Below are 14,066 nucleotides of genomic sequence, written 5' to 3'. Positions count from 1 at the left end.
TTCTTTTCCATGCAAGTTCTGTCCACAAGAATTTTTCCCACACAGTTTTTTTTTCCCACTTGAGTATTTTCCACACAAGTTCTTCCCCATGCAAGGTTTTTCTTTTTCCATGCGCGTCTTTTTTCACCTGAGTCTTTTTTCCCCACATGAGTTTTTCCCATGGGAGTCTTTTTCCATGTGAAAACCCAATCCTTAATGTATGGAGAAGAAAGCACCAAAGACTTCATAAATCACCAAAAACAGCAGTATCAAACACCAAATTAGAACAACAAAGCATTTAGATTTCAGGGTTAGGAAAAGAGCACCATCAGTTAATAAAGAGCAGACACTTGCTGAGACACTGGAGGTAAATCTACTTGCCATAGCCAAGAGGATAGCTCCTCCAGGAGCTCAACAGCCACCACTGAAGTTCTGAGGGGAACTTCTTCCATCAGTTGGACATGATGCTGGGACACGAGTTACAGGCTGACTCTCTGCGCTGAGCAGGACTGGAAGCTCAACTCTGAAGGTCCTCACATCCCCACCACTACCCCTCACTGGAGGACTAGGACTGAAATGTCCACTCTGTAACATAACCAGCTTCTATGTGGATTTTGAACAGTCTTCATTTTTTGTTCCAGGAGTTTAATAATTATCACAGAAGTTTAATGTTTCCCAGATGTCTCATCCTGGAGAAACCTCATACAACACCATTGTAGCACTATACAGTATACTATAGTCACTCTTTGCTGCAACTGAAATGAAAGAAGACACAGCCATAGATGAATAATTCTACACCCAAGTTCCCATTTTCTTATTTATGGTGCTATGTTCCTTCTCTTGTCAATAAGCCATTTTCAGCAGCTTCCCACTTCCAGGCAACTTGAGCTGAGTTAGTGCTGGGGATTGCATTAGGATGAGAGGATGGGAAAAGTTGTGGTGGCAGTACTAATTAACCATTAAACATCAGAAGAAAAAATGAGACTTCCAAGCGGAGTACCTTGGTGCTGAGTAAGCTCTTTATGCTGCATTTGGAATTTTTTCACAGCACTGTGTATTAACATAGATGTGTTTTGATCATTTTTCATTTAAGCCAAGTCTCTCCATCTTTACATCAAATAAGTGAATTTTCTCTGCTCTTGAATTACTTGATACCATTCTTATTCTAAGAATACGCAGAGGCTAAGGTATCAAACCATCTCATGAGAGACTCATTGAGGAACCAACACAAAGGTGAGAGCTGCTATCTGCAGGCCAAGACAGAGGAACTGCATCAGTAAGCATCTCTGTGTGCCTCTAACCCATCAAGACAAATCTATCATCTGAGGAGGAAAAGGTAGAGAGGGAGCAAAGTGCATCTTTGAATCACAGATTGAAACTGAGCAATAGAAACTTGTTACTGTGTCGTGCAACTTAGCAGTAAGTTTCCCTAAACATTTGCACATGTATAGATATCTATTTACTAACGTTTACATATTTCCTAACACATTGGAGAGGTCTCTTGCATTCAGTGGATTTCACTGGCTGGCTGTAAACTCACAGGGAATGGCATGTGCAACTCAGGCCAAGCAGAAAGGAACAAGCGTAGGAGAAAGTTACAAGGCCCTTTACAAGATAATGGTAATTTTTCCTTCTCAGAATACAGTAATTAAATATTCTTGATCTGTTAGTATGATTCTGATGATAAATAACCTTTACTACCACTCTGCAGGGTTTGTTTTCTTAAACCTCCATGCAATACATGTAGCTGTGCATGTGTGTGTGCACATTACCACATGCACCTACTACAGAATTTTCTGTTGAGTTCCACATCAGCTGGAAAGCATTAAAGTCCGCACTTCCAATCACTGTGCCCTCTCTAAACTTGAGGCTTTGCAGGCATCTTTCCTCCTAGTTTCACCCAGGACGTTCACCATTGCAGTCTCAGTTTGCTGAGGCAAATGGGGTCTAGGTTGGGATCCTCCATGCCCCATGGCTCCCACTGGCTGCTCAGGACCCTGAGCACTCCTTTGCCAGCTGCCCAGCTCCTGTAGCCCCAGTTCCAGCAGGGCCAGTCCAGCCTTGATGAGCCCTGATGTGACATGGTGGCAGTGAAAGAACAACCAGAAGCTGGCTAACCACTCTGATGCTGCATCCCTGCAGCAAGCATGCTCTGTGGTCCTAGGAGCTGTTTGGGTCAACCTTGCACTGGCATTACAAAGAGGAAAGTCTGTCTTTGTGGGCAGGTATGAACACCCAGGTGGGCACCACACGTGAAGAAGCACAAGCACCCTAAGAGGCCTAGCTTGAAAGCAAAAGGTACTTCCTCCTGTGCAATGCCTGTGGGGTGGCAACCACCCAGCAGTTCATTCCCAGAGGTGACCCTTGCTTAGACTCACACAGAAGCTTCCTTCAAGGTGCTCAGAGATGCTACCCGCAGGCCAGGCTGCTGTCAGTGCCAGTGAAGGGTGTTTGGTTCAGGCTGCTCATTTGACCCAGATATAGCACAGCCAGCAAGGAGAGGGACACACACAGCCTGTGTCCCCTGGCATATCACAAGCACACACCTGCCAATGGCCTGCAAAGACAAAGCAGGACTCGGATCAAAGATTTCTTCCCCAACCCAGCTATCTGCCAGATGCTGGTGAGTCCCTGCATAATACCATTGGGAATTCAGCAGGTTGCAAGCTTGTTGTTCAAAAGAGGCCTTCCCTAATAGCACTCAGCACGCTTCTATGATGAGGTAGTGTAAGGAACGGTTTAAACCTACTGAAGTAGAGCTGAGCTAGTTGAAGAGAAGAAGCTTACAAGACAGTACTAGACTAAACTGGTGAACATTGCACTAATGCATAGGCTAATGCATGGGAAGAAATAACAGCAAGAATCATAAGTGAAAGATGACAGGAGTTTCCATCAGCTTTGTTTACAGAAACAAGCGAATGGAAAAGAGCATCACTACATCCAGCTTCCTGATAGAATGTCATGATTCATACACTGGAAGACTAGTAAAAGAAGTTCTCTGTTGTGACATTGTTCCCCTCCTCCTGAACTTGTGTTCCTGCTGGTGTTCCCATCTTTAGATGCACCAGCAATTTTTTAAGCATTTAGTCTCTGAAGCATAGGTAAGGGCTACACTCTTTTCAGTTTATTCACAGTAAATCTTGCATTGAAATATTGTGTGGTTTTATTAGCTATTACCTATACTTCAGTGATTTTCATCTACTCACCAATTACATGCTTACAAGTTTAGTAAAGCTCTTAAGCTCACTACTGTGACCACCTAGGTTTGCTGGGCGGCTCCCAGGAATTTCATAGCATGTTGTCTACAATCTGGCACAGGTCTGCCCTGTTTGGGAAAGATCACTGGGAGCATCATTGACCTTTTCTGACTTTCTGGATGCATCACATGAGGATGGTGTTCACAACAGTTAGAAATCTGGGTCCAGCCTCAGACACTTGCCCCCCTGACCAGGGTACAATTCAGCAGCCAAGATCTGTGGGATGCTTCAAGGGCTGCAACCCTACACTTCCAGGTTTTGCTGGATTTTGGTAACCCTGCAGGAATCAATGGACCAGTTCTGTGTCTAGATTTCTCCCTTTTCCCCCATAAGAGAAGAACGTAAATGTAATATTCTCTATGACCACCTGAACCGCGGTCCGTGTGGCTGCACAGGGCCGCGCTGAGCAGGGAAGTGGCAGCTTGCTGGGCAGGACAGGGGCAGACCACCGGCGGCAGCGGCACCGTGCCCTCTCACACCGCCCCGCTCTGAACGCGGGTGGGCTCCGTCGGCTTCCACCCTCCCCCGCGCTCTCCGCCGCGGCACCCCCGAGGTGCTGCCGGGCCCCGGCCACCGGGTGGCAGCCGCGCTCCGTCCTCCCGGGGCCGAGGCCGCCGATCGCTGGCAGCAGAGCTCCAGAGCCCCGGACCGAACCGTGGGTCACGGGGCTGCCGTGTGCTCTTCTCTTCACCCCAACCGGGTAGCGCCGTTTTCCCACCGCGGCCATCTCTTCGGGTGGTCCTTCTGCAGACCTTAACGCACGCACAGCAAGGTCTGTGTATGAGGACAAACCTATATTGCTGCCACAGGGCCACCCAGTAACATGGCTTTAGGGCTGCTGCCTTGTCCTCAAGGGTACCCCAGTCCCGGGCAGGTTATGGGTGGAAGAGGAGGTGGCAAACCACCTCGTCCACTGACTTCCCCAGATGCCTGCACATGTCAGACCAGTGGACCACCATCCCAGCAGGCTGAGCATGATTTGTGAGTCAATGTTAGGCCTGATCTAGATCTCACTGCAACATAATCCCATTCTCCCTTGTTCAGTGCAGAGAGGAAACAGATTACCATCTCTTTGCAGCCTTGTCCTTGCCTCCCTTCATTTCTCCTGTGGCTGCCGCCAACCAGCATTTTCAGTCTGAGCACACACCTTACATTCCTTCCTACTTTCCTCACTCCTGTCTGAATTGTTCCTGAATTTGCTTGTTCTCCAAGGGCATGGCACCCTCTGCTCAACACCTTTCTCCAGCTGGTGCCTTCCTGCTGTTGGAGCGACTTCAAATAGTGGCCTCTGCTGCTCCTGCTGCCACAGCATGAGCTTTGTTAGCTTATTTAGCAACCCCCTGGCACTGCTGACTTGGGTTTGGCTGCAGCTCCACAAGACCACCTGGGCCAGGCAGTGCAGGATAGCTGCCTGGGCACTCACTGCCTCAACCCCTTTGTAGAGCTGGTTGGTTCTGTCTGCATGGCCCCCTCCTCAGTTGGCTCCTACTGCCTGGGACCACATCCCCCAGCAGCTATGAGCACTGGGAATCCCAGTCCCACCAGCACTCACATCCCATGCCAGATTGCTGGTGTCCTCTGCCAAACTCAGTCAATTACTGCCTACTCTGCCACCCTGGTTAATAAAGACAATATGTGCAGAGCCAACACAGCCCCAACAAGACTCATCCTGTCACTGCTGGGACAGAGCAGCAAAGGCATCTGCCAAGCATGTGAGAGGCAGAAAATCTTCAGTGCAGAGCACTCAGCTATCAATCCTGCTATTGGGGTGAAGGGAGTGCAATTTATTCCACCTGGGAAAGCTTTTTCTGGCAAGTTGCTGCTCCTTGCACATCTTCCACATGCTGCAGCATGAGTGGCAGACACGTGCCGTGGAAGACACGCCACAGTCCCCACTGGCAGTTCAGTCATTGCATGCTGAGAGGGGCTGGGTGAGAGACCTTGGGAAGAACACTCCCACCTCTTGGGGCCTTCTGGCGGGGGCGGACAGTGCAGATACCCCATGCAGATAATTTACAGAAAGCACAAGGCATGGGACTGGGGGGATAAAACTGGATTAGCAGTTCAAGCTTCCATCCTCAGCACTGGTTAACTGTCATGTAACTCATTTCTGGCCAGGGGAACTCACCCTGCCTGTTCCTGTCATGCCTGGAGCAAACTTTAGCAATGAGACACACTGAGATGAGGGACCTCCAGAGCAAAACCTTGACCATCTCTGACAGTTGCTGCAGGAGTATCCCTCTCCCCTTCCCTCAGGTGTCAACTGCTGATATTTTGGTGTTGTTTTCTCCCTAGTCCATGGCTGAGGCTCATATTAGCAGCCATGGTCTGAAGAGGAGAGACCCTGTCCCCAAGGGTGAAAGAAATGACCACGATAGGTCCAGCAGCACTAGAGGAAGAGCTGGGCCCCTGCACCTAGGGGCCTGACACCTCCTGAGATCCAGCCATGAGCCCAAGGGAGGAAATGCAGAACAAGGAGTCCTGACATCTTTCGAAACCAAGGCAGGATCCCCTGGGCGCCAAAGAGCTGCCCTAGCTCTACTTCAGCATGTCCTGAGCTCACTCCACTATCTTTTGGGGGATGCTCCTGGCCAAGTCCTGGCTAGAGAGCACAGGGGCAGATTCCTCAGGAACTGCAAATGGTTCACCACCTTTCTATCTTTGTCTATCTATTGATTTTCTCTACCCAAACAATTGTTTAGATGAATATCATTTGTTTGCAGTGCAGTAATATCGACTCAGCCTGCAAAGTCCTGTGCTGCACAGTACTTGTTTTTCTTTACTCATTCCTGACCACGTCATTCCAAATAATCCATGAAGGTCCCATTTTATAGGTAGGAAGATAAGATAAGCAAGGCTTGGGTGGCCATGTGAAAAGCCAGAAGCTGGCATCAATTTTGGGATTAGATGCTACATGTGCTTGATATTCAGGGATGAGCCAATCATTTAAGCCAGCTCTTTATGGATAAATGTGACTGATTGAGAAAGAGGAGGTGAAGGAGGAGTCAGGGCCCTACCAGTCACTGGCAGTGTTGCATGTTTGCACACCAGCTAGCTGTTACCTGTGTTCCAGCACTTTCCACACAGTAGACTCATTCTACTCCAGCATTCAGGCACATTAGCTGGGATCCTGGGGTCCCTGTGGGCTACTCTCAGCATATTACAGAAGCTGTGGTCAGGTGGGGACATCCTTGGCGGGATGATATTGCAGTCCCTTGCTAGTGCTTAGAGAGGTGCCATCCTGACAGGCATCCACCTTCCAGAGATGCACAGCTCGGTGTAACACATGCAACCAAAGCTTTGCTGGTGCAGGACAGGGGAAGTTTGCCTGGATTCTCCCCATGTGTTATTTTTAATGATCAGGGAGGCTTTTCAAGTTTTAGAATTGCTAATCTTTATACATAATTCCCCTTGCAGAGTTGTTATTCCCAAGGCACAGAAATGTAACAGCTTGTAACACCAGAGAGCCAGCAAACTATTTAAAAAGCAGAATGGCACAATGGACAAACAAAGCAAAACCTCAGAGCTAAGGTGCTCCCAGCGCCAAGCAGAACCAGACGGTTACTCTATGTGTCTTCCGTATGCTACTATTTCTACATCTACAGTTTGCTCTGCTTGCAGAATCATGACATTGTGAGCACATGCTCTCCTGTTGCCCCTGATCCTTATCTGCAGAACTGCTACCTCACCAAGTTACCCTCCCAGTGTAAATCTTACCTTCAACTTTGCATTAGTCTAGTGAATTGCACCCCATTTATTTCAGTCCATGTATCCCATTTGCCAAGATCTTACTGGAAGTCTAAGCAGAGTAACCTCCAACCCCTTTTTCCACTCTTCTTAGTCTAGTACAGTCTGCAGAAGTAGGAAGCTTGATCTGTCTTCCATCACATATATCACCAGGGAAATTCAGAGTAGCTGTATTGCAGGTATGGATCCCAGAGCCGTTCCAGCTACCCTCAGACTGAAAGTGGGTGCTCTTAGCTGAGACTCCAAAAACCTCCACATCATCCTAATCTAGGTAAAATCAGGAGGGTAAGAACAGTTGTGATAATGTCATGTAACTGTACCAAAAGCCACAATATTCTGCTAGTTCACCCTTGCCTTACTTTCTTTTCTCAAAGACTCAGGGATAAAATCGCCTGGCATTATCATTTAGAGAAGGTTGCAGTAATTTCTGTGTCAATGTGAGTTGTTCTTGAAGTTACTACCTGAATTCCCTGCAAACATGACTCCCCAAACACAGCTTGGATGAAGCAAAACACATACCCTTCAGAACACGATGAACAGTTGCTGTATGAATGAGTGAATGTGTGAATGCATGTGGTGGTTGATCATCTGCTAAAGCTTCCAGTGCCATGAGGACCAGGTTTGTAAGAGACCTTTGTAGACTGACTTTTTGAATGAGAATTCTATGTTAGCACTCTCACAAGGCTTAAGAGTCAAAACAAGGACACTTTTAAAAGGTAATCAGAAATAGCTAAGAGTAGATATTGTGCTGCAGTGTCCCTTCAGTGTTACTGCCCAGGATTTCTCTTCACTTGCAACAGATCTCTCCCGCTATTAACACTCCAAACACAAACACCAGTTTAACATGGGGCATTTTACCCACCAAAATTAACATGAACCCAGAGGTTGCAGATCTTTTCTTTAAGTAAGTGAGGAAATAGTTGTGGAAAGGGAAGAGTGTGTTTCCAGCTCCATTCTTTAAGGGAGACAGGGTAGACAGGTTCTTTAAAGACCTGGAAAGGCAGCAAAACCAGGCAAGCAGGTAAGGGATTCATTACCAGAAAGGAGACCTAAAAATGTTCCTGGCCAGAAATGCAACAGCTTGTAACACCTCTCTCCTTCAGGACTCCGAATGTCCTTTCCTTGGCCAATCATGCACACACTGCCACAGCCTGTCACACATCATGGTGGGGAGGCACTCTGCTCAGGTGGGAATTCTGGAGGATTTTCTGTTGTAAATGGACTTGGACAAAGGACACAAGTGCCATCCCTATTTTATAGACAAAAAAGCGCTGCTCATAGGATACAGCTCTTCACTGGGATAAGCAAAGAGGGAAAGAAGAAAAAGCAAGCCTGGCTTCTGGAGGAATACAAAGACAGCTCTCTGCTCTAATCCCATTGCCCAAGAGGAAAGCAAGCACTCACTTTAAAGGAAACTGAGGTATGGATGTAGGCAAAGTTGGGGTTGGCAGACACAGAGAGGTACACCACATATTTGAGGTTTTCTTTTGTGTGCCACTGCTAAGCCTGGAGTAGGGAAGGTTGGGATGAGGGTCCAGCAAGTTTCCCCTTTGTCCTTCCTGTTTCTCATACCAACACACACATGGGTTCTCAGGGCTTCTGCCTGCCAGCTTCTGCCTGCCAGGGTATGCCTGCTTCCCCTAACAGGAGCCTATCAGAAACCTCTCCAGAAGGAGAAGAAAAACATGGGATTCAGCTGGGAGCTCAGAAGGGAGATGTCTCCTTGGTCTCTAGACCCCAGGTTATTTTTGACTTTGGGAAATCATTTTCATTCTCTTAAGTGCTGGGCAGCCCCCAAATGCCCAGGCTACTGTTGCAGCAAGGAGGCACATGGAAAGCAATGATGTAGAACACATACACACAAAGAGGATACACAGTGGCATGGGACAGAGTGCTCTGCCCAACAGGAGCAGCAGGAAACTGACCTTGGATGTGCCCTCGTACTTTCCTGGTGCTGCAATGTGCCCCCGTGCTCACACTTAGAGCCCCGCAGCATCACCTCTCTCCTCACACAGATGGAGAGCCACCCTTAGATGCATGTGAGACGTGTTAGCTGCATGTAAACCAGGTGACACCGCGGAGCCCGTGACAGTGAGTCACTGCCCATGCCACCTAAACCGGATCAGAAGATGTGCCACTAGGAGGTGGCATTTCCCCAGGTCTCTGCTCGCAGGGGATGCTTGAGAGGATGGGCTCAGCCTGAAAAGAAACGGCAGGAGGTGAGGGCTGCAGGCGTGGAGAGGAAGGCACAGGCGGCCTGGAGGAGGAAGAGGAGGGGACAGGCCAGCGAGGGGACTGGAGCAAACAGCAGCCCAAAGACGGGAGTCTGCAGGACCGCAGAGGGTGTCACTGCCCAGCGAACACAGGCTGGGGAGGGTGGGGAAGGGCGCTCAGCTCCTTGGCACCTAGCCTGCCATATCTGATGTGGGTAGAAAGACACCAGAGAGCACCAGTGCTGAAGAGAGGGTGGCAACACAAAGACCGCTGTGTTCCCCTGCTCCCCATCCCTTTCTCCCCCTCCTCTCCCAATTTATTTACCCGAGTTCAAAAGACAGCCTCACAGTCCCGAGGGGCTGGCTGAAGTGGCCAAGGGGTGGGCTGTGAGGTCATCTTTAATGAGGGCAAAAATCCAGTGTCAACAATGCTGCCCATTGTATGGCCCTGTTTAGACAATATCGGCTGGGTTCTTGCTGCTGGCAGCCGGAGGACTGAGAGCAAAGCCTGTTTGGGGTAACAGGAGGGGAGGAGGTTGGGCAGGGGGTCTGGCGCTGAGTCAGACAGCAAGAGATGGGGCAAAGTGCAGCGATAAGCACCCTATCCTAGTCACCAGCGTGTTATCAGCCTAATTCTTGGTGCTGATAAGATTACTGCACCAGTGGCAGGGAATGTAGCCATCCTGGTCACAGCCTGGAGGCATGGTCTATCACGCCCGTTACATCTGCTTTCCCTTCGACCCTGGCAATGAGACACCAGTGATTTCTGCTACCTTATCACCTCCCTCTAATCCCACATTTCCCACTCAGCAGCGGTGGGGTGGCAAAGTGAGCACCACCAGCTTCTTCCTTCAGCCCTGGCCCTGCTCCAGGCAGCTGGGGGAAGGCAGGTAGGGATTCGGCCTCTGCTGCTCTTCTGGGAGCTCCCGTTAAATGAAGAGCCCAGGTAACCCATACCGAATTTAGCACTGCTTTAAGTGTGAGGATGGAGCACAGGATCTTCTGAATCTGATTCTGAGGGATCCACTGAACTTACGGATCAGCAGATGATGTTCTAAGGGGGGCGGGAAACATGATAGAAAGCAAGCACAATGATGCCAGTTTTTGTAAACACAAATCTCACTTTTGATAAATGCTGTGATATCAGACTCCTCGAGTCACAGTTTCTGGAGCCAGGCGACTACACAAAAGTCTCAGCTTTCCATTTCAAAAAGGAAAGACATTTGCTACATGTCCAGGCCAAGGAAGCGTGTGTGAAAATGTAACACAGGGTCACTGGGTTTCAAAAGAAAGCATGGGGGAGAAAGCAACATTAAACAAGGGTGGTGACCCCATAAGCTGGCATCTGATCCCCTGGTATGTGAAATCTTGTGACTGACAACCCTGCAACACCTGCAGTTGCCATCACCTTTCAAGCAGGCATTAACTCTGAACTCCTATAATCTGACCCAGGTCTTGTCCCAACTCATTCCATAGCATGGGCCCACACTTCATTTCTCTGAAACACACAACTATGCCCAGAAGTCAACCTGTTAAACCCAGAGGGACCATTAACCTCTGAAACTGCTGGCAGCAGTGAACCACACTGGTGTTCATCTGCTCTGCAGAGAGGGCCCGATGCCTTTGAGGAGCAGGTTCTTTAGAGCCAGGGGGAAGAAATGAGGACTGGTGAAATGACAAAATGCCATCTCTGTGCTTCTCCTTGGAAAAAAGTCCCATAGCATGATTCTCCTCTCTCTAGAAAATGCTCTAAAGCTGTTAACTGCTTCATTCATCTTCAGGAAAAAAAAAAAAACCCAAAAAAAAAAACCAAGATCAATAAATGCAAGAGATGCAGAAAATAATCCTAGGAGTATTTTTGCAAACCTTTATTTTTGGCAGAGGAGAAGGGGTAGGGGCCACCTCTTTCCCCAGTTTTCAGCTTATTCCCTCTTTCTTTGAGACTCCTTTTTTTTAACTTTCAGTTGTGAAATAGAAGAAAAAGGGGGATACAGGGAATGCTGTTAAAGAAGATAAACAAACAACATAAAACAAACCTTGCAAAGCCCTTGCCATGAGCTTTTTTGTGTGGGGGTTTTTCAATATTATTGGAGGGGGTAACCGAGGAGATTCACTAAAATTTCCAAGATGTTGACACCATATGAAATCTCCTTGCAAAACATACTGCTAAATGGAAAAGCAACACTTCTTTTTTGGTTTTGTTTTGAGGGGAGAGTAGGAAGGAAAACAATTTTGTGAAATGTCCTTAGCTTAGCCTTGATGCTTTTATCTGCACCCTGGCACTGTGGTAGCAAAACCAGGCTTGTTAGTGCACCCAAGGAGAGGAATGCAGCAGTTCTTTTTCATATGGGCTCTGCTCATAGATAGTGTCTTGTGATAAAGCCCACTGCTGGTTTGTGCCTCTCTTTTCCCCAATCTTGATAAAAACCAGTGAGACCCTCTGACAAAAAGTACTTTGCAAGAGCTTTTCACTAGCACAATGCCTCATCTGGGTTATCACTCGTCCTTTGTGGGGAGGAGTTCTCAAGAAGGTGGAAACAGCCTTATGTTACACCAGGCATTTCTAAAGAAACCCCGTGCTTAATTCATGTCCTGTGCTGCCCGTGGCATGGCTTTGCTCATCACTGTCCAGCGACACAGCCCTGACATTGCATCAGCTCATTTATGAAAGACCACGACCTCGGGCAGCAGTCACCAGATGTGGAAGGATTGAATCACTTTCCTGAGGACGATTGCTGAACCCGAATCTTTGATAAGCAGTGCTGGTGACCTCCACCAGCGATGTACTTCTGCTGAAAGCTCAGCTGGGCAGCAGCTCCCCCTGGAAGGAGGGACAAGCTTGTCTGGAGAGACAGAAACTAGAGCAGGAAAAGCACAGTTGGAGCTGTACTGCTGTGTATTTTTCTGATTTCCCACCTGGACTGCCCAGGGATCCCCCTTTAGTCTCAAGCCTTGAGCAGCAAAGCTGTGGCAGAAGCCTTCAGGGACTCAGATGGACAGGGCCCAGTGGGGGCCAGGGGCACGCAGGGTGCCAGCATTGCCCTGGCCAGCAGCTGGCTGTGGGAGGGAGCCTGGGTGGCATGGCACAGCCAAGCCTCCAGCCCGCAAACAGCCAAAAAGCCTTTTGACAAGCAAGGCTAGAGCTGCTGCAGTGGAAACATTGGGAAAGCAAACTGTGCCGTGCACCTCACCAAGATGTCAATGCCTGAACCTCGTGGACACAGGCAAGAGCTTTAACTTGTCTCAAAAGTAATCAATATGCTAACTGGAGAAGCTGGACATGCTGTGAATGGCCTTCCTCAGGGCTGTCCTTAGCATATAAGACTTGAAACCTGCCAGCTGAGCAAAGCCCCAACAGCGGTCAAGATCCATCTCTCCCTCTGTGCAAATAAAAAGTGTGACGGTCATCTCCCAGGATAACTTGGCAGGGGAATATTAGAAAACTTACTCCTGTTATGTGGGAGCAGCCTGATATGGTGTTAATGTTAGAGGACAACAAAGGCTAGCTGCCCTGTATGTTCCCTCTTAGCCATGCTCCATGTCTGAGGAAAGAAGCCAGTGGGAAAGGGCTATGGTGAGTTCGAGTATCTGCAAAACTGCACACCTTGAATCCCCAAAAGCCTCACTGTCACCCAGTCATTGAAAGTAGGTAGAATCTTTAATTAAAGCATGATTTCTCCCCAGTGTTCAGTAGCCCTCAGTAGTGTTAACCAAACATTTAACAGAAACTCTTAAAAAGGGCAGTTAAAAGTCCCTCACTGACTCAGGTCAGCTTTCACCATATAGGAACGTCTTCTGATGTGGGCTCTCTGTTTCGATACTGTGTCTCAGAAGGCAAGCAAGACTCGAGTTCCTAATGTAAAATTTAAACACAGGCTCCTCTCAGACCTCCTCATCCACCACAGTGAAATGAAAGAGGAGAGACATATTTTCCCCCCTTTGATGGACACCTCTAAATCCAGAGAACAACTGGGCTACTGTTATTTTTCATTGTCACTTTTCCCTCCCAATGATTACAGTGCAGTTCACTTTTGACAGCTGCCACTGAATCAGCCCCGCTATATCTGAGCAGGATCAGCCCAGGGACAGACTCTGCAAGATCTTGGTTGTCCATTCGCACCTCGTGTGGTCAGCTCCATCGCTGCGGGATAGCTGCCCAGACAGGATATGTGTGAAGGGATATGGGCACAGTTTAAAACGGCTTTTGACATTCCTGTTCCACTCCCAGAATGACTCATTTCAGCAGGGACAGAGATTGAACACAGGACACACCATAAGTGGGGGAAAGACCTGAAACAGTCCTGGTTTGGGTGATGGCACTAGGGCACTTGATGCTAAACGGTTGAGGGTGCCTGGCATGGTTGATCACACGGTGAGGTTGGGACAACTGCCCTAAGCTCTGCCACCGCAAGGTCTTATTTGCGAAGACCCTTTTTTTCACTGTTAATGGTGAAGGTTTCCTTGGGATAAAGCTCAGATTTTTCCACTGCTGGCATTACTGGCTAGAGAGGAGGCTGTTATGGAAAACAGCTGATAGCACACTGAGCTGCTCCTTTTTCCTTCCGCCCTCCGCCAAAGGCACTGTTTTCTGGGGGAAAATAGCCAGGATTCTTTTCAAAAGGTTACAGCCAACATTTTCCATGTCGAGATAAACACCTACATAGATATACATGCTTATCCAGATACAGCTGTGGGTGTGCTTTTCTTTGCAGAGATGTATGATTTATATATACATGTGTGTATATATATGTATATATAAAATGCTGTCCATGCGGATCCCCTATATACAGTAGATGTTTGATGCCGAAGCCCCTTCTGCACTCCACAGCCGGCTGGGAAGGGGCGCGGGGCTCCTCTGCTGCCCCCCGAC

This window comes from Strigops habroptila, chromosome 5, assembly GCF_004027225.2.
Source record: "Strigops habroptila isolate Jane chromosome 5, bStrHab1.2.pri, whole genome shotgun sequence".
Taxonomy (NCBI): Eukaryota; Metazoa; Chordata; class Aves; order Psittaciformes; family Psittacidae; genus Strigops; species Strigops habroptila.
This window is presented reverse-complemented; position numbering follows the sequence as displayed.